This window comes from Cupressus sempervirens, chromosome 3 (assembly GCF_028749045.1).
Source record: "Cupressus sempervirens isolate cs-2001-9-10 chromosome 3, ASM2874904v1, whole genome shotgun sequence".
In the NCBI taxonomy this organism is placed as follows: domain Eukaryota; kingdom Viridiplantae; phylum Streptophyta; class Pinopsida; order Cupressales; family Cupressaceae; genus Cupressus; species Cupressus sempervirens.
In genome coordinates, this window is record NC_143120.1 from 627919527 (window position 1) to 627945530 (window position 26004).

The window sequence follows — 26004 nt, forward strand, 5'->3', positions numbered from 1 at the left end:
AGATTTGAAGACATACAATCCTGCTATCATCACACACACAATTCCACTGAAGGAAGGGAGTAAGCCATTCAGGCAACGACAAAGGCCAGTCAACCCTTTGTTAGAACCATTAATATATCAAGAAGTGAAGAAGCTGCTCGATGTGCGAATCATCTTCCCAGTGAGACTCAACGTGGGTCGCCAACCTTGTCCCAGTCAGGAAAAAGAACGAAGAGATAAGATTATGTGTTGATTTTAGAAATCTTAACAAAGCATCAGAAAAGGACAATTACCCATTGCCATCACTGGACGAGGGTTTGCAAATTGTAAACAGAGCTAAAATGATGTCATTTATGGATGGATACTTGGGATACAATCAAGTGATAGTCAAGGAAGAAGATAGATTGAAAATGGCCTTCACCACAAAGTGGGGAACTTTTGCATACAGAAGGATGCCTTTTGGCTTGATCAATGCAGGCGCAACTTTTCAAAGAGCCATGGATTATGCTTTCAAGGACTTAAAAGATAAATGCATTATCATTTACATGGATGACATAATGGTGTTTTCAAAGAACAAAGAAGATCACATAATGGACTTGAGGAAAGTTTTCACAAGATGTAGAAGGTTTGGAGTCTCTTTGAATCCGAAGAAATGCATGTTTGGAGTTACCGAAGGAAAGCTTCTAGGACATGTGATTTCAGAGAAGGGTATAATGATAGATCCAGAGAGAGTGGAAGCAATTTCCAAACTTGGCATCTCAGGTAACAAGAAAGAGCTCAAATCGTTCTTTGGAAAGATCAACTTTGTGAGGAAGTTCATATTTGCATTTGCTGAGATTGTGAAACCAATGAATGACATGCTAAAGAAGGATGCAAAAGTGGATTGGACTCCAACATCGTAAAGGGCATTTGAAGAGATAAAACATGCCATCATAAATGCACCAGTCCTAGAGAGCTCAGATTATGAGAGGTCGTTCAATATATATTCTTTTGCCTCTGATCATGCATGTGCCACCATTCTAACATAGAAGAATAAAGAAGGTGACGAGCATCCAATTGCATTCATGAGTGCACCTTTCAGGGAGGCTGAATTGAACTACCCAAATGTGGAAAAACACGCCTATGCCTTGGTAAAAGCGGTAAAGAAATTTAGGCATTATATCTTGAGAAGCAAAGTACATGCAATTGTGCCTGACATAGCAGTAAAGACTCTCTTGATGCAAAGTGAACTTGGAGAAAGAAGAGTCAAGTGGGTCGCCACTATTCAGGAATATGACATAGAGATCCAACTGATTGAATTGATCAGATGACAACAATTGGCGCAAACCATGGCATCAGAGGGACCCAAACTTGTATAGTAGGTTTATACATTGGAAGAGGTACATTTCGATGAATGGTATTAGTACATAATCAACAATCTTTTAAATCACCGATGTCCTTCACATTTGAACCCAATGCAAAAACGGGCATTAAGATTCAAGAGTAGAAGATATATTCTACAAGGAGTAATGTTGTACAAACAGAATCATGAAGGGGTATATTTGCGATGTGTGGGAAAGGAAGAAGCCAAGAACATTCTAGAGCATTTTCATGATAAATGGGGAACAGGGCATGGATCAGATTTGGCCACAGCACATTGGATACTAAGAGCTGGATATTACTGGCCAACTTTGTTCAAAGACACTCACGAGCATGTGAAGACTTGTCATGTTTGCCAAACTACGGCAAAGAGACATGTTACATCCCAATTTTTGACCTAGCTTGAAATATAGACATTGAAGTTCACATAAAGTCAGTTGCCAGTTTAATTTGATATAATCTGGCAAAATGGTAAGATAGTCGTTAGGATTTCAAGTGAAGATGACATGCCAGTTATTCGTTAATTGCAAATTCATGGAATTTTAATTGATGTGATTATTTATAATTTATAATTTAATTATAAAGGAATTCCTTGCAGGGAGCTTGTCGAAGGGGTGGAAGCATTGTCAGAAAAGAATTAGGCAGGGCATCACCATCACTGGGCAGACAGGTAAAAGACCTAGCCAGAATACATCTGTGGGACTTGCATGAGTTATCTAATAATTTAATTAATAAATTAAGTTTAAATATAAAACGTACCTTAAAGGATTTTTATTATTTTCGTCATATTATTTTAATAATAATTTATATTTGTGCATTTAATAAATAAAATGATTTTTTGTACATTATAATTTAATAATTAATAAAATAATTGTTGCTTGTACTTATAAGATTTTAATAATGTTAGAATTATAATAAAATTATTATAATTCTCTAAGTATAACTTTCCAACTCTATTCTTCCAATTTAATATTATTTGTTTTTAAATGAAAACACTTGACATTATTGATCGATTTAAACATTTGGCAATTTGAGTTTTAATCTTTCCAACTTCTTTTTCTTATTTTTAAATTTGAATTTTTGTGATGTATTCGTATAGTCATCTTGGGAATTCAAATGGTTTTCTTTATAACTATTGGAAGCTAATGAGCCAAGTTATTCTTTTATATTAGAGTCTTATGATTGTATCGGGGGATCATCTTTTTCTCTCTGATTTTGGTGACTCTCGGCATTCATCTCTAAGGAAGGAATTGAGTATACTTCTAGATTTTTATTTCTTTACATTCGGCTAACAATACTATTGGCATGGTTTCATAACCACGACCCTAAGTCAGGAGTGGAGTCTTACTTTCTGCTGTGAGAGATCAGGAGCAGATGGAGTGTCACCCGTGGAAAAATTGGTTGTTACAAGACAGAGGAACCTAGCGATTCCTTTGCGGCCAATCATTGAGGTGAGACCTTTTGCGATGTGGGGTCTTAACTTCATTGGTCCCATCAATCCACCTTCCTAAGCACAACACAGGTAAATTCTAACTGCAACTGACTACTGTACTCGGTGGTTAGAAGCCCAATCTTTCAAGAATTGCACTGTTGAGACTGTTATTAAGTTCTTAGAGGAAAAGATCACCACCAGATTTGGTTGTCCTTCGGCTTTTGTATGTGATAATGGTTCTGCCTTCACTTCTTTGAAATTTCATACTTGGGCATTCGACCAAGGGATAATTTTAAAATTTTCATCAGGATACTATCCCCAAGGAAATGGCCTAGCGGAATCTACAAATAAGAACCTTTTGACCGTGATTGGAAAACTCTTAGATAGGTGCCCAAGAGATTGGCACATAGAACTGAGATACACCTTGTGGGCGGACAGAAGACAGAACTAAAGTGGAAGAGTCCATAGGAGTCACACCTTATCATTTGGTTTATGGACAAGATCTTGTATTCCCGATCCAATTGAAAATTCCAACTTTGAGGTTCATACAGGAATACTATGATGAGAACGAAGACAGAGTCCAAGTTAGGTTGGCTTAATTGATGTAGTTAGATGAGAAAAGAGATGAAACCCTAGAGAAATTTGCAAAACATCAAGGGGTAGTGAAACGTTGGTTCGATAGGAAAGCACAAAATAAGGCCTTTAGGATCTTTGACTTGGTCTTATATTGGGACAAAACCCATGAGAGGAAAGGACAACATGACATATTCGATAAACTATGGAAGGGTCCTTTCCAAATATCCGAGATCATTGGAGATAATGCATTTAGACTTAAGACACTCACTGACGAGGATGTCCCATTGCCTATCAATGGGCAGTTCCTCGAGCATTATTTCTAAGCCTAGGACTCCGTCTGGAGCCCTTTTTGTATATAGTTAGAATAGGTTCGCTTTTAGTTAGTAGTTAGTTTGTTTTGGACCATTTGGCCCGAAGGGGTAGAGTAGTTTCCCTTTCAAGTTGGTTAGAGTAGATTTCTTTTAGTAGTTTAGTTTAGGTTTGTGAGGGAGTTTGAGCTTATTTTGCATCAAGTCATTTGACTTGGGATTCTTTTAGTTTCCCTTAGTCGAAAGCAATTTTGGTTTGGGCCTTTGCAAGTGCAAAGGGTGGTCCATGTTATCACTTGTGGGTGAGGTGTGTAGATTTTACATTTTTGGTGACAAAACGGAGTCCATCTTGTTCATTTCTTTTGTGACTCCGTCTCTTTATAAGGACTTGTTTCGGGTTTTTCTCTTTTTGTTTTTCATACTTTTTCCTCTTTTATATTTATAAAATAGCTACTTGTCAATTGATTCCGTCTCTTATACACTTTCAACTTAGACCCATTTATGAGGTCTCTAATAGGTTTGTTATCCCAAGTAGATAACTTTACTACTACATTCTCTTTATACTCCGTGTACTCCTTATACTCTGTGTACTCCTTTGGGTACTTTCCTTCCAATTGAGAGACTTGTATTTGTAACATATTACATTCCGTGTGAAAAATTTCATAGTCTCCCATTTGCTAGTGGAATAATCCATTAAGGGAATTTGTGTCATCATTTGAGCATTCCCCTAGTCTGAGCACCCCTTTCTCATTTGGTTCCATCCCTTCATAGTTTTCTCTTTCATAGTTTGATGCCAAGTCTTAACTTACTAACTGGTTTCTGAGATCTATGATGTACTTTCTTCCTTTAGTCTCGATAGATAGCATGTTCCATTTCCAGTTATGGGTAGCTTTTGCTGTGACCAACCATCCCCTACCTAATAAAGCATCGTACCCTTTCTTTTCTAAAGGGATAACCACAAAATCAATAAAAAGTTGTTGCATACCAATGATGACTTTTTGTCGCATCAGCGTACCTATACTCTTGTTTGCTCCTACTAGTTGAAATGTCAGGGGCTAGAGTGTAGGTTTCTCTAATTCCTTCCATGTTTCTTCTAATAAGACATTTACACTAGAACCTCCATCCCCAATAGTATTTGTGAGTTTGCACCCTAGTATCTCCATCTCTACTGCCGTTGGTATTCTCCCTATCCCTATGGTGAACAATGCATTGTCTTCTGTGTGTACTCCTTTCTTCTCTTTCTTTGAGGTTGTCTCTTTCAATTTTCCCCCTTATGTTAGTGCCACCTGCAATTGAGGTAATGTTTCTAATAAATCACCTATTTTTACTAGGATAGCAGTTTTCAGTACTTGCCTCACAATATTCGTTATACCCCTACTGGAAGTAGGTTTTTCTGACATTGTCTTTCGTCGCTCCCTCATGCTATCTTGAATGTCTTTCTTTGCTTCATGAAATCTTTCCATCTCCTTATTAGCATCGGGGTAGATTAATTTTCTAGCTTGCATCCTAGTGATTGCAAGAATTTCGTCTTCTGCATCTTTAATGTCTAACATATTTACTCCCTTCTGTCTCGAGCAATTTGCATCTTCATGATTGCCTGGCCCACACCATTTAATGAGCATCCCTCCATTTTGTCCTTCTTTGCTTTGGCAATCTCATGCAAAGTGTCCTCATTCATTGCATCTCCTACATTGGATCATTGGTCTCCCTTTGGAATCATATTGAATTTGATGCCGGGGTGTGTTGTTATTGCTATTGTCATTTCTATTATTGTTATTTCCTCTCCTGTTGCTTTTGTATCCTCCTGGTGAGGCTTCCGTATTTGTATTCTTCTGAGGAGTGGAGGGTGGTGTGGATTGTTCCCCTTGGGTCAGGAACACTTGAACACTTCGTGTTTTAAAATTGTAAGGACAATCTTTAGTTGTGTGCCCCATTACCTGACAAATCTCGCAAAATGCTTTTTTTCAGGTAAGATCCTTTTGTATGGCCTTCCTTTTCATTGTCGGTACACCAAAGTTCTCTCCTTTCTTTTCTTCTTTACTCCCCACCACTTCCTTCATCAATCATCTCAGATCTTTTCTTAAGGCTTGAATAGTTTTGGATTCTTCTTTGCTCTCTTCCGAACTTTCATTGGAGCTTCCATGCCTTCTCACCTTAGAGGTTTTACTCTCACTTTCTATGTCCATGACACGAGTACACACATCCTAAAAGGTTGATGGTGGAACTATCTTCATTTTTTTTCTAAGGGATGGTGTTAGTCCTTCAATAAACCATCGTTCCTTCAGTCCATCTACCAGCTTGTTGTCCAGTTTCCCTATGAGCTCTTTTAGTCGTCAAGTATAGTCTTTGATAGATTCAATCTTCCCTTGTCTTGTGTTATAAATCTCTGATACAATTTCATCATTATCTCTCAGCAGTCTGAATTCCTCTTCAAAAGTTGTGCGGATATTACTCCAAGTGATTTTCTTTGCTGTGTCCAAGTTAGTATACCAATCAATGGCAATACCCCTTAGTGTGACAGGGAAGGCTTTTAACCATTCTGTTGGGTCATTTTCTCCATTCACTTGCCATATTGCTATGCACATTTTATCGTACCGCGTGGGATCCTCTAAGTCGTCCCTTGTGAACCTTGGTAATTTTTGTTTGTCTATAGCCATTATGTGAGATTTTTTCCCTCTTGTGGGAACACTTCTTCCAACACCTCCAGATAGAACACCTCCTCCTAATTAAACACTTGTTGGATACAATTGTTTAATTGTGTGTTGTCTTTGATGTTACACAAATGTCATATCAGTTGGCAAGCAGTGCTTACTGAGCTCAATTGGTCAGCAAAGCAAATTTCAGAGTCTACTGAGCATTCCTAGAAATTACTCTATGGAAACAGTGTCTACCGAGCTCACTTGGGTGTCGAAGGAAATGTGGTAGAAAGTCAGTGGTAACTGAGCTCACATGGTTAACAAAGGAAAGTCAATGTTTACCGAGTTCACTCGATCTCCAAAGGATTTTGCAGGGTTCGCAGTGTTAACTAAGCTTCTATTGGTTAACACAAGAAATCTTTTCTGGAACAGTGTTTACCGAGCAGGGTCGGCCAATGAAGGATTTTGTTGTTTTGAGAAATAAAGTTTAATTATTTCAAGTAATGATTGTAGCCGACTGAGGTAATGATTATTGGTAATTGTAACTTGTAAATGGGCGAACTTGACAATTTGTAAGGTATAAATAAAAGGTCAAGTTGAGAATTCTAATGTGTAATGAGCAAGCATACAAGTGTATTGATTGTTTGAAGAAGAAAGTGTGAGCGAACTTAGAAGGATGATCAGATATCCTTGAGGAGCAACAAAGTTTTATTTGATCAGGAAGGATCTATTGGAGCAGAACTGAGATCTGTATCAACAATTCAGTTGCATCTCATTCAGGTCAATTCATTGTTACTTTTTGACCATTGTAGCAGTGATTCCTAAATCTCTTAACAGAGTTGGTTTAACAGCCATTTGTAAATCCTTTAACAAGGTGACAGTTCCATTGAATTGTTCTAAAGATCTTTTGCAAGGTCACTCCTAACAAGGCGATTAAATCCTCTAACAAGGTCACAACTAACAATGTGTTTTGTAATTTTTAACAAGGTTGGCTTCTAACAGGGCTCACTTCAGAACAGTGAAAATCAGTAGCTAATTGGTGATTTTTCCCATATTGGGTTTCCATGTTAAATTTGGTGTCTCATGTGTTCATGTTATTTCTTTTATGCATCCATGTCAATCACTGTGAATGTTTAAGATCTATTAAAGGTTACATACACTACATCTAAGGGATCTGTGGATTTGTTTTTGTGGTAACTGATTCATCCCCCCCCTCCCTCAGTTACTCCATCTATATTTCCAACAATTGGTATTAGAGCTTTTGAAGCTTGCAAGAAGGATTTCAAGGATCTAAGCTAAAGATCAGGATGTCTTACAAGAGGGAAATTCTAAGTCTTAACAGGGATAACTTTCAGCATGGCAAGGTCTAATGCGACTCCATTTGGCTTCCATTGGAGATACAAGATTGAAATATCTTGATGAAGAATATTCAACTCTTGCTGGTACATTATCTGTCAATGACATTGCTGAGAAGAAGACTCATAACACCATGATGATAGACATTGCATTTGCTCCAAGATATGAAGAATTTGATCATATCAAGGATTGCAAAACTACCTTTGAAATGTGGAACAAGCTGAAAGAAATCTACAGAGGTGATGACAATGTGAGAAGAGCCAAAGCAGAAAGTCTAAGGGGACAATTTGATCAGATGAGGATGAGAGAGGATGAAAACATTGCTAAATATGTTGAGAGGGCCAAAGCAAGTGCCAGTGCTATCAAAGCTTCTGGAGGAGATATCAAGGAGGAAACAGTTGTAAGTAAAGTTCTTAGAACATTGTTTCCCATTTATGCAATTAGAGTATCTGCAATTCAAGAAAGAAGATGTGAAGCAAATCATAAGATAAATTTGGATGCCATAGTAGAGAGGTTGACAGCATTTGAGCTAGATAACTATGACAATTATGTTCTAGCTTCCAAGAACATTGAATCGGCATTTGAAGCCAAGCTTTCACTCAAAGAAAAAGGCAAAAAGATAAAGGACACTCAGTCAGAAAGTGAAGAAGATTCAGAGGAGAGTTCTGACAGTGATCTTGAAGTAGTTGAAGCTCTACTTGCAAGGAAATATTTTAGAGGCAAAGGAAAATACAAAGGTAAAGTTCCCCTAATCTATTTTTCATGTGAAGAAATTGGTCATATTGCAGCTAGGTGCCTAAACAAGCAAAGCAAGGATGAGAAGAAAGGTCATAAGTGCAATGGCAAGAAAGACATCAAATCATTCAAGGACAAAGGTAAGAAAACATGTTTTATGGCTAAGGACTCTAAGGATTCGGTAATAGTGAGGATGAAATTGTTTACATTGCTGTGAAAGATGAATCTGATAATGATGAGGAAGATAAGATGGCACTTATCTCTCATGTAAGAAAAAATGATACATAAATCATAGACAGTGGTTGTTCTTATCATATGATTGGTGATAAAACTAAGTTTGAACACTTTGATGACAATGATGGCGGTAGTGTAAGGTTTGGAAATAATGAACCTTGTTGCATAAAAAGAAGAGGAAGAATCTCATTAACCAAAGAACTTGTATGTGATAATGCCTATTGGGTTGAAGGACTACAACATAATCTTTTGAGTGTGGCACAACTAATCAATATTGGATTCAAGGTGGAATTCATGCATGGAAAGGCAAGACTGCTGGATGAGAAAGGAAAACGGATTGGATCAGACATACAAACAAAAGGTAACTTGTTTTATCTTGAACTTGGTGAATGCTCATGTTTCATTGCCCAAGTTGAAGAAAGTTGGTTATGGCACAGAAGGTTATGTCATGTGAATTTTGATAACCTGGTGAAAATAAGAAAATTCAGGAAAGTAAGAGGCATTCCTAGTATAAAGAAACTTGATGTTGGTCTATGCAAGAATTGTCAAATTGGTTTGAAGAAATTTTGGAAATTGTGCATACTGATTTGTGTGGACCTATTGGAATCGAGAGCTATACTGGAAAAAAGTTTTTCATTCTTTTTGTTGATGACTACTCTAGAATGATGACTGTTATGTATCTGAGAGAGAAGTCAAAAGCATTTGAGAAGTTCAAATGGTATTTAGCCAGAGTAGAGAAAGAAACAGGAAAAAGATTGAAATGTTTGAGATCAGACAGAGGTGAATTCATCTTCCATGAATTCAATAACTTTTGCATTGAAAGAGGAATCAAAAGACAGGTATCAGCCCCTAGAACTCCTGAGCAAAATGGAATAGCTGAAAGGAGGAGCAGATCTATCATGGATTGTGCAAGGACTCTAATGATTGAAAAAAACATTGCTATCAAATACTGGAAGGAAGCTATCAACACTGCAGTTCATATCCTGAACTAAGTACAGTTGAAGAAGGACTAATTCAAAACCCCCTATGAGTTATGGTATGGCTATAAACCCAATGTAAGTTACTTGAAAGTATTTGGAAGTAAGTGTTATATCTTGAAAGAATCTAGAAAAGACAAATTTGATGTCAAAGGTGATGAAGGTATATTTTTGGGATATTCTTGCAAGAGTAAGGCATATAGATGTTTGAATTTGTCTACTTACAAAATCATAGAAAGTGCACATGTGAAAGTTGATGAGTTTGCAGAAAGGATTGAAGAAAAAAGCAAAAAGGAATCAGAAGATTACAGAAGATTTGTTTTCATTGAACCTGATATAGTGCCAGATACATTTGTCAATCAGGAGACTTCTACTCTTGAGTCTTCATCAGTCACCGAGTTGCAAGAAGTTCAAACCAAGTTGCAGGAACCCAAGTCACATTCTAAAGCTACCGAGTCAGAACAGCCAGAACCTGAAGTTGAAGTTCAAGAGGATGACAATGTAATTCATTCAAAAGGCAAGGAACCTGTATTGGCCAAGTATGTTAGGAGACATCATGCACCAGATCGGATTATTGGAGAGAAATTTGAAGGTACTATGACAAGAAGTAAGGTAAAAGGTACTTGTTTACTTGCTGATTTTGAACATAGAAATGTCAAAGATGCATTGGAAAATGAAAGTTGGATTGAGGCTATGAATGAAGAGATAGAGCAAATAGAGAAGAACAAAACCTGGACTCTTGTACCTAGGCCTAAAGATAAAAATGTGATTGGAACTAAGTGGGTATTTAGGAATAAGTTGAATGAAGATGGTAAGGTATCAAGAGACAAAGCTAGATTGGTGTGTACAGGCTACTTTTAAGAGGAAAGAATTGATTATGGAGAGACTTTTGCTCCTGATGCAAGATTGGAAGGTGTCAGGAACTTACTTGCATATGCTGCATATAAAGGATTTAAGGTATATCAGATGGATGTCAAATCTGCATTTCTTAATGGTATTTTGGATGAAGAAGTGTGCATTGAGCAACTTGAAGGTTTTGTTGATCCAGACAAAAAGGACATGGTCTGCAAATTACACAAAGCATTGTATGGTCTGAAACAAGCTCCTAGAGTATGGTATGAGAGGTTGCATAACTATCTTATTTAGATTGGTTTTTACATCAAGGAATGACTATATAACAAGATTGTTTTGGCAAAAATATTTGTGGATAATACTTTGTTTACAGGGAATGATGATCTATGCAAAGAATTTTCAGAGCAAATGAACAAGGAATTTGAAATGTCTATGTTTGGTGAGATTAAATTCTTTACTGGTCTTCAGATTTAGCAGAGCAAGAATGGTATCTACATCACTCAATCTAAGTACATCAAGGAGATATTCAAGAAGTTTGCTATGGAAGATTCAAAACCAGTTGGAACTCCCATGTGTACGGGACTAAAGCTTACCAAAGATGATGATTCAAAAGAGGTAGATCAGACCTTAGACAGATCAATGATTGGAAAACTACAGTATGTGGTTCATACAAGGCCTGATATTGCTCTTGCAGTTGGTATAGTGGCAAGATTTTCAGAAAAACCCAGAGAAAATCATATGATGGCAATCAAGAGGATCTTGAGATACTTGAAAGGCACTGAAGATTATGGATTGTGGTATAAATTTGGAGGAAATCTGGACTTGAAAGTGTTTATTGATGCTGATTGGGCAGGAAACATTGATGATAGAAAGAGTACAAGTGGTGGAGCATTTTTTCTTGGAAAGAAGTTGGTATCTTGGACAAGTAAAAAGAAAAATTGCACATCCCAATCTACAGCTGAAGCAAAATATGTTACAGCAGCAGTGAACTGTTCTAATATTGTTCGGTTTAAATAGTTATTGTAAGGCATGAAGGTTGAGATCAAAGAACTAGTTGTTATGTTTTGTGATAATACAAGTGCAATTAACATATCAAAGAATCCAGTAATGCATTCCAAAACCAAACATATTGCAATAAAGTATCACTTTGTCAGAGAATTGGTGCAGGATAAGGAAATCAAATTGGAATATGTCCATACAAAAGAACAAATCACTGACATATTCACTAAGTCATTACCTAAGGATGCATTCTTGTATCTAAGAGGTAAGTTAGGGGTCATTCCCTTATCTGAAGCTCACTAAAATAAAATTTTAGTGATGCATCAACAGGAACCAAGTTAAAGATCTATCAGTTGATGCAGCATATTTATGAGAACATTGCATATGAATCAGTACTCAAGGTACATTGTTACTCATTTGGTATGTGTTGTCTTTGGCATGTGTTGTCAAAGAGGGAGAGTTTATTGTCATATCTTTCTGAATTTGAACTTGTTTATGAGAAAATTTGTTGTTTGAAGAACAAACTATGTAATTCCTTCACAGAGGGAGATTATTGCATTGGAGAAGTTTGTGGCATAAAATCTAAGAGGGAGAAAATTTTTGTCAAAGACTTGTTTTCAAATTTTATTTTGCTATGACATGTTGTGTTGCTATCAATGCTAAAGAGAGAGATTGTTGGATACAATTGTTTAATTGTGTGTTGTCTTTGATGTTACACAAATGTCATATCAGTTGGCAAATAGTGCTTACCGAGCTCAATTGGTCAGCAAAGCAAATTTCAGAGTCTACCGAGCATTTTTGAAAAGTACTCTGTGGAAACAGTGTCTACCAAGCTCACTCAGGCATTGAAGGAAATGTGGTAGAAAGTCAGTGGTAACTGAGCTCACATGGTTAACAAAGAAAAGTCAGTGTTTACCGAGTTCACTCAGTCTCCAAAGGATTTTGCAGGGTTCGCAGTGTTAACCGAGCTTCTGTTGGTTAACACAGGAAATCTTTTCTGGAACAGTGTTTACCGAGCAGGGTTGTCCAATGAAGGATTTTGTTGTTTTGGAAAATAAAGTTTAATTATTTCAAGTAATGATTGTAGCCGACTGAGGTAATGATTATTGGTAATTGTAACTTGTAAATGAGCCGACTTGACAATTTGTAAGGTATAAGTTGAGAATTCTAAAGTGTAATGAGTGAGCATGCAAGTGTATTGATTGTTTGAAGAAGAAAGTGTGAGAAAACTTTGAAGGATGATCAGATATCCTTGAGGAGAAGCAAAGTTTTATTTGATCAGGAAGGATCTATTGGAGCAGAACTGAGATCTATATCAACAATTCAGTTGCATCTCATTCAGGTCAATTCATTGTTACTTTCTCACCATTGTAGCAGTGATTCCTAAATCTCTTAACAAAGTTGGTTTAATAGTCATTTATAAATCCTCTAACAAGGTGACAGTTCCATTGAATTGTTCTAAAGACCTTTTGCAAGGCCACTCCTAATAAGGTGATTAAATCCTCTATCAAGGTCACACCTAACAGTGTGTTTTGTAACCTTTAACAGGGTTGGCTCCTAAAAGGGCTCACTTCAAAAGAGTGAAAATCAATAGCTAATTACTTGGTGGTTTTTCCCATATTGGGTTTCCACGTTAAATCTGGTGTCTCATGTGTTCATGTTATTTCTTTTATGCATGCATGTCAATCGCTATGAATGTTTAAGATCTGTTAAAGTTAACATACACTATATCTACCGAGTTACAACATTTTTCTGTATGGTTATCGAGTGACAACAGTAACTAGTTTTATCAAACATCTAAGGGATCTGTGGATTTGTTTTTGTGGTAACTGATTCAACCCCCCCCCCCCCTCCCCCCTCTCAGTTACTCCATCTATATTTCCAACAACACTTCCCCCAACACTTCTTCCCGATGGGACACCTCCTCCTGATGAAACACTTCCTCTGAAGCGAACTCCGGATGGAACATTTCCTCTCGATTGGAAGTTCGCTCTCGAGGAGGAACTACTAAAAGTATCTTCTTCTTCTTGACTTTGCTCCTGTCGAAGATCTTTCCTCGCAAGCATCTCTGGATTTCTGTCTCCCAACTTCCTTGCTGGTGTCTCCGACATGACCAAATTTGCTATACGTTTGATTGTATGCTCGATCAATCCTTCTTGGATTCTCGTGGAATCCCCTTGTCCTCCCTTTAACTTACAACATCTCTCTTGTTGTTGCTGGAGATGTAGTATCCTCAAGGCGACTTATTCCTCGTTTTCTTCTCCTTGTCCCCACCTAGGATATATATTTGGAATCAGGGGCATGAATCAATTTTATTGTCTTTCTCTTTTACTCATAACAAATTGCTTGCTAACAGGCGATGAATCTCTCCCAGGAGATCGTACACCGGTGGTGGCATTGGAAGTTCGTCACGTACCATACCTTCAGGGACCATTCTCTCGGGCTTCCATTCATATGTCCTGATCGACCGCAACTTCCTAGGCCGACACCAGATCATGTGTCAACTGATCTTCCTTGGTTATTTCCTCTTTCCATCACTATTTATTACTTGGATAAGCGGTACAAAGGGCCTTCCCATTACTCCATCCTACCGACCTCCAGGTTTGGACTAAGGCAACAATGCCAAAAATGTAGATTGAAATATCACACAATTTCACAGATACATAGAATAATCCAATTGATACATATGAAGTAGAACCTAGAACATACCATTCATACCACACTACTAGTAGGCAAGGAAATGATTTCTTTATTAATATCAAAAACCAACATCAATACATTACCAATGTTCCAAACATTTATAGAAGGGTGAAATATCCCAAGTGGATATTTACTTTGCTGATGCTATAAATTTTATTTAAATAATTATGTTCTCTTGTAAATGTTTTAATTATCTTGCAGAACTAGGCAGAAGTTGCAGAAGGAATGCTTTTATTTGATATTTTCAGAATAACTTGGTACATTGTAAAGGTAGTAACAGCAGCAAACATATAACAATAACAATAGCTTGATACAAGCATATGAAATTCTAAAAATGCTTTTATCTGTGCCAATAAGTTTGATATCAAAACTAATAAAGTTTGGTACCTAAAATACAATCAGTGTCTGAAATAAGAAGCTGCTAACAGCTGCAATCTTCAATAATTATGCCCACAAAATCCAATGCCTAGCTTGTATAGAATTGTTGCACAAATTTGCTCACAATGATCAGTGCCTAGAATGATGCAATCTGCGAAATGCTGCAAAGATAGTCTTCACTTCCCATGCCAATGATATGAACTGCTGTAGAAACTCCACCAATGTCGAAACCTTGTGCAAGAATCAACAAATCCTATCCAGTTGAGGGCTATGTCCCAACTCAATCAACTCTCAGCCTAGGGTTTGACGTCCTAGTGAGGGAATGCTCAAATCAGAGCCAAAGGCCAAATTATGTTTTCCAAAATGTTCAAAGATACTTTTCCTTTCCTTGCATTACCCTTATATCATCTTCTCATGTAATTCGAACCCTAAAAGTAATACTTGAGAACTTTATAATATAAAGTTATATTCTTTAATAATTGGCGCCCAAGTGCCTAAAAATCATTATTTCACCAATAAGAATAGTTCCAAGTGTCAAACAGGTCTCTGAAGATGATAATTAAATAAAAGAGGTCGAGCTCTTTTCAACGGACTATCACATGATGGAAAAACTCACCAGATGGAGCCAGAAAACTCCTTATTACCCTCTAGTGGCTAAAAACTTAGCCTTATTTAAATTATTAAAATGCTAACTTAAGAGAATATTTAACTATATTAAAATATTTCCCAAATAGCGAATTGATAGCCAAAACACCTCTACAAGATGAAACTGAATTCATCACTTCCTATGACTGATGCCGGATAATCTAAAATAACTGATAGTCTCATCCCTTAAAAATAGGGATACTCTTAAAAAATAGAACATCTCTAAATCTCCCAAAACTGAAACCACAGAATGATCTCATAGAGACTCAAGACTATAACACATCTCCACCTCCTAAAATGTAGGAAATTCCTCCTACAATTAAGGAATTGCTCTCAACTGCCCTCCTACTATCTGAAACTCTAGATCCGAACATCGTATACCCTGACTGAGTCTTTAAACACCACTGCCAGCCTACCAGACCCTATAATAGGCTAACTCTCATTTCACTGCTAGATAGAGCTAAAGAGGGGACATAACAAAGGGTTGATTAGTTGGAAACCAACTGAAGCGTTTCCTCACCACCTAACTAACAAGTCTGACTAGCTTTAACAAGTACTAAACATAATAGTTACTTTATTCCGACTACAGTAATGTCCCCAATTTGGTGAGCTCCTATAGTTGATTGAGTCAGTTCATTATGGGGACCTTCATGAGCTTACACAGTGATTTGACCGTCTTTGTTTTGGACTTACTATTTTAAGTAAGTTTAATTTTGGTTGTTGCCATATTTGACAGTGCAGTTGGTGGCGCTGGTTGTTGGTTATCACTTGCATCAGATGAGGCTACTATTGCACACACTCATATTTATTATTAATTAATTATTGAGTTTATATTATTATAATGACACTTTATTAATATTAAATGTTATATAGCGATGTTGTTTTAGTGAAACTTCTTAAGTGGAGTTTCGTTTGGGAAACAAGTGCCTTCTGGGGATTATAAATATGAGCTCATTGTGAAGGAAAAAGGCATCCAATTATTGATTAGCTTTTGTTGGCTTTGTAAGAATTTTTTGAGGTTGATATTTTTCTTTGCCCTTGTTGAAGTATAAGGGTTTGGAACTGAGAAGTGTGATTTCCTACCTGCAGTTGTGATTATTGTGGTTAGTCAGGCTTCATCAACTAATGTAGCTGATTGTTGCATATCTACAGTTGAGAAACTTCCTTACAATTATTTCTTGTGATTGGGAAGCTTTTTGGGTGTGGAGAAATTGAGATTGAAGGTTGGTTTTGTAGCATCAATGATATCTACTAATTGGCATGGTTTACCTCTACAATTGTGGTAAGAGTTATTTGCATTTCCCAGCGCCTGATTCTCTATCTAATTGGTGTCATTATTTAGTGCATTAGGGCATCTGTTATTGCTATCATATCACCTGATGAATAGCTTGAGTATTATCTGCATAGAACTCTGAGGTTGGGCATCTAAACTTTACCTTGAGCGTTTTGGGAAAGTCTCTGTTGTGGCATCATTGTCTATACTCCATAGATGTTTGTCTTGATCCACTAAATGAGCGGCTAGCATCCTGATAATTGGTTGCTGCATTTAATTGACTGTTGGGTGCCATTTTAGCACTTTTGTTTGACCATTATCTGTCGGTCATTGGTGAGGGTTTTGATGGAGCCCTAGTTTTTATGGTCTCCATTCATGCACTGTTGTTACTGCCCTTATCTTTTCTCCCTATGGTACACAAGAAGTGTCCAAATTGATGACAAATCAGCAATAAGATCAGAAGAATTACTAGAAGACAACGATGAACGGTTCCAGCATTCAGACCTACACAACAAATGATAGCAGCATGCCTTTAAGGCAGTAATAATCAAATTGTGGCATAGAGTATGATGGACCTGTTGGTGATATATTAGATAATACAACAACAGTAAAAGTAAAACATCAAATATGTATATAGTAAAACCCATTGAATATGCTGTCAAACATGTACAAAGCAAACATAAATGAGAGGAGTTTAGAAATCAATGATTCAGCAGTGATGAAGTCAAGCGCTGAGAAGAAAAGTATTGTGCAACTGGATGGTGTCTATGAAATAACAATAATACTGATATATTGTGTTGCTACACAATAGTAATTGCAAAAACAATTAAAACTGTGCCTTTCAGAACTGACAAAGATATTAAAAATGGTTTCGACTAATCATATGATGTCCTCTGCAACAACAATAGCCAATATTGAGCAAGTCACATACTCCTCTGTGAAATAACAGTAGCAAGATGTACAGGAAGCAAATCCAGTCTACAAAAATCCCAATTCGAAGACATGTAGATAAAAAAAATCAGCATGGGCAGAAGAATAAAATCGTTCAAAATGTTTAAGTTTCTCAGTGGATAAAGGGAGCTTGACAAACAAAATGGCACACCAATCGCTTCATGAATCTTCTTGAATGTACAAGAACGATAGAGTTACATTCATTTTAGGAGTGAATAAAAAGGAGTTTTGTTTCGATTGCCACCAATCATTAAGGAACTTTAGTTAATATTTAATATCTAACAATGTCTTGTCATATTTGTTGCAGGTCTGGAGATAATACACGGGATGGTGGAGATGACAAAAAGCTACCACGAGTGTCCTAGGATTAACGATGGATGATTTCATTAGGATGATAACAAATTTTGGAAATGGGCAGTAGATGTAAGCAGCGATCATCTCGAAGTGGATCATTCTGAACAAAAGTTGCAGCATTGATATCGAAGGCACCTCTAGAATCTCGACTATTGATTGTGTGGAGAGGTAGAGATCTGTTTATGGCGTAAGGGGAGTAATTGGATGCTTCAGGATTGAAATATTTCTACGGTCATATATTTGAACAGCCTCGCGAAGATGTTTGAAGGCCTACAGGACAAAGACTTATATGCCTATAGATTCCTCTGGAGGTCTGAAGATTCATTAAGTGTTTCCATTTTCGCAAGATTTGTGCAAAGAAATCGCGAGCGGTATGAAGCGGAAGCTTGGGTATTTATGTGTGAGGAAAAAAAATTACACCGCCAGTTGTATTATAACAAAATCAAACTATATTAGAATCATAATAATGGTTAGCTATTAATTTAGAAAGGCTGTGACCCTTTGGAAGATACCCGATGCGTTTTCATTCTTTATAAATATATGATGAAAAATCAAACAAAACCCACCATTCAGATATACAAAAACTCTCTGCATTCCTGAAGCTTATATGATATTTAAATTCCTTCCTTGACAAAAGATTGAAGTTTGAACCAAGCTCTTGGATAGTGAATTATTGGGCACAAATTTTGATATTGTTTGAGATCAAATTGTGTTGAGTAGAGCATCAGCATTAGCCCTGTATTGCGATAGGGAGTGCACCTGGGGCAGGACCCCGCGGGGGCGCTTGTAATGGCCCTCCTCAAATCTACTCTCAAAAAATGCTGATGAAAGCTCAAGGAATTTCATCAAACAATTCACATGCAAGGGACGCATGACTGATATAGTATTTCAGCTGGCTTTAAATGACTCTTTTCCAATTTGCATCAATGAGAATCTTGTGCTAGAAGACTCCAAATGGACTACACAATGGCCTAACATGAGTGTGCTACTAATTTTGACAATATTTAGTACATATATATGATCTAAGCATGAGAAATGAACACCTACAGCCAACTGGCATTTTTACAAACAGTTGGTATGCAAACTAACTAGCTGATAAATAATGATATTGAATTGCTTAAATGACACCAGCAACTATTATTTTCTTAATTTGCAATGAAATTTCTAATACAATGCTCATGAAATATGACCAAGACTTTTGGCATTTACATGGATTACAAAATGATAATGCTGGTATAATGCACACTTACAGCTGAAACTTATAACACCCTAAAAAGCAATACTAACAAAGGAACCTGGTTGTAGATGGCTGTAATAATTTTCTTCAATGCTGCCCTTTTTGCTTTGCTTTTCCGATTTTTTTTTTCGACTGCTTTTTCGGATCCGCTTTTTGAACTACTTTTACGGATTGCTTTTTCAGCTTGCTTTTTCGGCTCTACTTTTTCGGGTTGCTTTTTCATATCTGTTTTTTCAGACTGCTACCATGTTGAATCTCAAGACCATATCTTTCAATGGCGTCAAGATTTCCAGCTTGAAGGGATTTCGTCCTTCAAACTATTGAGACATAATCTCTAGAAAATTTTCCAATTTCTTTGATATTTCCAAGCATGCTTAAAAGAAGCTCTTCCATTTCTTTTATAGTGTTCTCACAAGAGCTCCATCCTTCGTTTTCTCAATGTGGGATAAAACGTAACTCCCTTTATGTAACTTATGTCTCCAATGTGTTATAAAATAAAGGGGACTCTTTTAATTTAAATATTTCCCACAAACTATAGTCTATGCATTAATAAAGTTAAATATTTAAATTTAACTTTATAAAATAGCTTTATCAATGCATAACAAATCTTATCAATGATAAACAAGTCTTCTTGTTGATTTTAAACAATTACCATCGACATACCGTTGGCACTGGATGTCCACCCATGTCCAAGCTGACTTACTATAAATAGTAAGTATGCCCAAAGTTGCCTCAAAATCGCTTAGAAAGACCTGCAACTGAAACTTTCTAGGCCAAATGGCCTCTAAGCCCCTTTAATGTCTTGGTTAGCCTACGAGACCGTGGGGAAATAAGTTAACGACAACATCATACTATGAATGCTAAAAAGGGGACATTACAGCGCTGCCCCTCGACCCCACTGGGGGTGTTGCCCCCTAGACCCCCAGTCGTTGCGGATATCAGTCGTGGAAAGTCTGACCAGTTGATGAAGACTTGGAGCTGTTGCAGGCATGGAGTGTCTGTGTACTAGAGGCACTTGGAGCAGGTGTTGGACGGGAGGCTGTCTTGGTGGATGCGTAGAGAACTCGGGAGGAGCTGATCATCCAGTTGGAGGTAGTACAGTGACACTTGGCTCAGGGTACTCAGGAGTGGGAAGCAGAGAAAGCGGCACGGGTGGCTATCAAGGTCAGCTAAGGAGACAGTATTGTGTTAGCAGAGGCTACAGATGCAACGTGGTTTGGAGACCACTTGGGTGCAGGCACGAGACAAACGTGAAAGTGATGTGGCAGAAGCAGATTTATCTTGTTGTAGTTAGTTAATGTATTTTGTTGTTGATGAAATTGTGTAATGAATTTTTTGTATTGTCGTTCGGAGACGACCTTTCTTTTGGGGGGGGGATGATGTTGTTGGTAAATGTATAATGTAGCCGACGGGTAGAGTAGTATCCGAACGGGCACATGACGCTTCAGTCACCCCTTCGGAAAGGTATATGTACACGTCCAAGATGGACTTTGGAATCATCGATTGATCATGGTAGTCATTGTAATCGGATTGTAATCTGCAAGTGCATACATGAATAAAGTACCTATTCTGAATTGAATTGTGTTATACATGTGTTAAGCTTTTTACCCTGTACGGTACACAATGTCACTAGGACCAGGAGTGCAGGATTGTCACTTCATGTCCCTAATGGGGGACATGGATGCATAAAAGTCGGTGAGATGCTGATGAAAAAGCAGCTAAAAACTAAGGTCTCGAAACTAAGTAGCCTCTCAAAGATAGAGTGCTAGACAATGCTGGTCAATGTAACTGAAAAAAGTCGATAAGGACTTGCAATCTCAGAAAAGACAGTAAAACCTCCTTCTGATCTCATAGTAGATGGGAAGAGGAAACATAAAATGAATCTCCATTTCCGTCTCTGCCAAGGTACATAAACAACAAATACAGTTGTCTTTGTCGATGTGATGGTCAGACTGGTATCTAAGCCGGTGGGATCCAACTCTAAAGGAACCAAGAGAGATACAAAAGCCATGGCACCAACACCGGGTCAAATATGTAGGACTCACGATAATCCCATCACGGATGTCTAAGAAGTACTCGGCATAATAGGCCATCTGCAGATGTAGCCCTCCCGAAGGGTTGATCCAAGTTGTCCTAATGTACTATCTATAAATATCAAGTCTCACATGCCCGTTCAACTTTTGACGAGAGGGGAGGAGGTTGGCAAAAGCATCTAGAGAAAACTGATAGGGTGTGAGACAATCAATCTCAATCCCGATCGAACCAAGCAGAGTAGTGGTGTGAGCATACCATTTGCATATTCAGTATTGTGTTAGGGATTCTGAAGGAATCATATATTTTGTAATGTGAGCTGAACTCGGCTCTTTGCATAGCAATATCACAATTTGACTTGTGAAAAATATCTCCTACTTGTCAATATCAGATATATTGATTGCTGTTATACTACACTTGTTGCTGTCAATAATGTCATGATTAATTTAATAGTTATACTGCTGTCATGATGTATTCATTTCTGATGTTATAATGCTATCATGTTATACCATAATAATGTTGTCCTAATTTAACAACCATTTACAAAAAAAATGCTTCTCCTCAAGGGATGTCCAGTCATTCCTGGGATGGTTGAGGAACATCTTAGATGTCTCTGGCCACCTTGGGAATGGCTAGGCGCGGCCCTATTCATTTCTAGATGTCCTTGATTTTAGGGATGCATTTCAGAACATTTGCAGATTATGTTGTTCGGGGTGCAGGGGGAACGGCTAGTGGATGTCCCTCTTTTCTAGGTTTGAGGGGTGGGGACATGTCCCCATGTATCATAGGACCTTAATGAAATACGAATCAGAATTTAGTTTTAACAAAACGAGTTAATTGGATCTGACATTGAAGTGAGGTGAGTCATAGCTCAGTTGTTGCTTCTTTCTCTTTTGACAGGATGATTGGCTTGTTTTACATGCCACATGTGCATATTTTGTAATCAACAGATTCATATATCCATGGTTCAAAACCTGCTTATGGTTGGCCAGTTATAAGGGATATACAATAATCACCCACTTTTATAATAGCCAGTATGGTCGGCCAGTTATAAGGGATATACAACAATCACCCACTTTTATAATAGCCAGTTGTAGCAACTGGTGGAGCCACTGGGTTTCAGCACTTGGTAGAGTGTCAATCTTTGTTATGTTCATTCTGTTGTTGACACCATGATTGAAACTATTTTTTAAGCTGTCATTGGTAGACCAGGGTTACTGGGATGTGGAATGTTTCACATCTAAATCCTAATTTAAACTCATCCCCTACTCGTAACTTATCGACTTTACTTGCCGAGTTCAGATACAGTTGTGGGATGATAGTGTGTACATCAACTCTCTTTTTCTTTGATTACACAATGCTAGATTCTAATGTACGACTTTGTGGTTTCTACATAATATTAATTTATGTTGAATTATACTCTTTTAGATGATTTTATAGTATACTGTCAAGTTCTAATTATCTAGTTCAGTATGATAACCAACTAGTATAATACATATCATAGCTTATCTAATAAATTTCATTCTGCTGTTTTCAAATTAAAATGTATGCATTGTTTCTCTCATATTTCAGCCAATTTTGTTTTTAAAGCAATGTAGCATAGAATTCCACTAGTTTGCACAATGATTAACTTGGAGTGCCTGGGAAGGCCTCTATAATCTGAATTTAAAATTAAGAATGAGAAAGGATTGCTTAATTATTGTCAAGTGCCTCCTCTTATGGCACCTGCTACTCCTTTACAAGCTGCTGCTGATGTGTTACGTTTTCTTATGTGACTTGTAATACAGATGATTTGTTATTTCTACATTTTGGTACCTCTAGCGAAATTCTGGACCATCTGGGTGAGGGCAATATAGGTCGTGTAGGACGCAGGCATTTAAGTTCTATACCGGCCTCTACATTCTGTGACTTGGCAACTTCTTCAGTAATTCTTTCAAGTGAAATAGCAAATGGGGTGTCAGTTGGTGATGAGTCACTTGTATATGATTCAACCCTTTCCAGCGGAGTACAAATAGGTTCCAGATGTGTGGTTGTAGGAGTTCATGTAGATCAGGACATTAAATCACAATCTAACAGCAATAGTCCTTTACTTGTGCTTCCTGATCGTCATTGCATTTGGGAAGTGCCATTGATGGATAGCGCATATGGAGTCATTCTTTGCTGTGGCCTTGAGGACAATCCAAAATCATCATTTCATAAAGGTGGTACATTCTGCGGGAAGCAATGGGAAAAGCTTTTCTTTGAATTGGGTATTGAAGAAAGTGATTTATGGAATCAATCACAGAACCAGCAAAGATACTTGTGGAATGCAAAGCTTTTCCCAGTTATGACACAGGTTGAAGGTCTGAAACTAGCTATGTGGCTTATGGGATTTTACTCAAATAAAAATGCAACTATGTTGCATTTATGGAAAAATTCGCACCGGGTAAGTTTGGAAGAAATGCACCGCAGTATTGATTATCGACGGTTATGTGCAGAATCTAGTAATCATCGAGCAAAACTTGCAGCTGGAATTGCTAGAGCTTCCATTAGCTATGGTTTGCTTGGCCGTAATCTGTCTAGGCTTTGTGCAGAGATTCTCGAGGGAGAAAATTGCGGGGTTGATACTTGCAAGAACTTTTTGGTTGTGTGTCCAAGTCCACAGAAGGGCAATTTGCTGAATTTACCACAAAGCAGAGCATATCAAGCTCAGGTTGATCTTTGTAGGGCCTGCAGGCAAGATGAAAGTGCAGATGTAATTGAAGAAAATGTATGGGCAGCAGTGGCTGCTGAAACAGCTGCAGCTGTGAAACAGGGATTTGAAGGTAATTTATGACTTAGACTGTAATTGTGAAGTTGCTTTTGATACATATTATCTGAATTATAGTATGGGGGTAGTAATTCATTTTCATATTTCTACTGTAAAAATTGACCCTTGATTTGGCTTTACTTAATGAACATTAATATTGAGTTCTCCATCAAGTTTTTCATGTATTATAAGTGTCAGATCATTGTAACTTGAATTTTTTTAATGTATCATTAGTTTTTTTCACTACTGTCTTCCCTGACCATGTCATCCTTCTTATGTTGACCAGATCAGATCTCAAATTCTTCGAATGATAGATCTTCACAGATATGTAATGGAAATGAACATATCCTGACCAGCCAGCCCTTCCAGTCAAAATATGCAAGAGTGGAGTTACCAGTTCATGTTGATTTTGTTGGTGGTTGGAGTGACACTCCACCATGGAGCCTAGAGAGAATTGGGTGTGTTCTGAATATGGCAATTCACTTGGAAGGAATTCTTCCAGTTGGTGCAGAAATTGTTTTAAAAGCAGGAACTGGAATTCTAATACGTGATGATGCAGGAAATCAATTGCACATTGAGGATCCCAGGTTATTGCTCCACCATATTGTGAGAAAGATCAGTTTCGCTTGGTTAAAGCAGCACTCAATGTGACGGGTCTTCTCAGTCACTTGGATCAAAACATGTTATCAATGCAACTTGAAATAAGCACGTGGGCAAAGGTTCCACGAGGGAGTGGCCTGGGAACATCAAGTATTCTGGCTGCAGCTGTTGTGAAGGGACTTCTACACATCATGGGCGGAGATGAGAGCAAAGAAAATGTTGCAAGGCTTGTTTTGGTCTTAGAACAGTTGATGGGTACAGGTGGAGGCTGGCAAGATCAGATTGGGGGTCTTTATCCTGGTATTAAATGGACAACAAGCTTACCTGGACAACCCTTGCGACTTAATGTAGAAACTCTTTCAATCAATTCTCAACTAGTTTTAGAGCTTGAACAACGCTTGCTGGTAGTCTTCACTGGACAGGTAAGGCTAACTTTTAGTTTCTATCCGCTTTGTGTCACTGCTTTGCTTGAGTTATTAATTCATCATATTGTGTCTGTTCATAAAATTCAGAACATTTTTGTAATGATCCTATTACTTTTGATTGGAATAATCTCATACTTTTTGGTTGTAAATTATTTAATAGTCTTTTTTCTTTCATTAAAAGTAATTTCAAAATCTATTGAAAGATTTCTTGTTAATTGAATTGAAGCTGAATAAAAATTCATTGCTCAACCATTCACAGTTACAAGAAATCATGATCATGTGTTGTTACTGAAGGGGACAATGAAAAGAGTCACTTTTACCCATTATTGGATGCCAAAGCTGTCATACAAACTGACATGTGAGAAACTTGCATTGTTTCTTGCTGCTGACTTATTACACAAACATGACTAGATAGGCTGTCTTCACTTTATCTAGTTGTGACAGTAAGTAGATGATTAGCAGAGCAATGATTCATCATTAAATAACACACTTCGTCTCCACATGACTTCACATTGTTTCATCCACTGGTTTTCAGTATCCTGTAGTCCACATCTCTGATTCAGTAACTGGGAGAAAAGCAATGTAGCCGGTATTAGTGTAGGATTTTTTATTTTTCTTATGTTAGGGGGTATTTATTTTTCCTACACCTTTTAATTAAGCTTTCTTAGGTTATTAGGAGTGATCAATATGAGGACATGTGGTGAAATAGTTAAGCTGCACGTATAGCACACTCCCAAACATGGATAGTTGAGTTACACACCCTCTTTCAGCTTATTGTGCCACCTCTCATAATCACTTTTTTGTCATTTCCTAAGTGGGTCATGGGTAGTAGGGTTTCTCACCCTCTTTTGGCTTTATTTACCACCTTTCATAACTCCTTTATTGTCTTCATGCAAGGAGGTTATGCCACTTATTTTGGCTTTACCAAGTAGGTAAAACCTTTTACCTTTTATGGGAAATGGGAGTTAATGTACCTCTTGGTTGTAACGAAGGTCATCTGAGTGGATCAAAGTCAAAACATGAGGATGTTGGTGTTGTTGGGCTCCTCTTCAAAGTATTCTTGCACTCTTGTTGTATAAATGAACTCGGGAGTTTGTAAGAACAATGAATGAACTTGTACAGATCGCATTGTTTCCTTGTCACACCAGTGCTTTGGGAGTTGGGTGCAGGTAGGAGTTT

The 26004-nt window shown here is 37.5% G+C and overlaps 1 pseudogene across 1 annotated transcript in view; it reads left to right on the forward strand.

Moving 5' to 3' along the window:
* The window catches only part of LOC149568247 (bifunctional fucokinase/GDP-fucose pyrophosphorylase-like), a 106859-nt pseudogene that overhangs the window by 79186 nt on the left and 1669 nt on the right, over positions 1–26004 (forward strand). The window contains exons 5-6 of the transcript XR_016362528.1: positions 22800–23816; positions 24087–24822. The product of XR_016362528.1 is annotated as a bifunctional fucokinase/GDP-fucose pyrophosphorylase-like (transcript). The remainder of the gene's footprint in view (positions 1–22799; positions 23817–24086; positions 24823–26004) is intronic.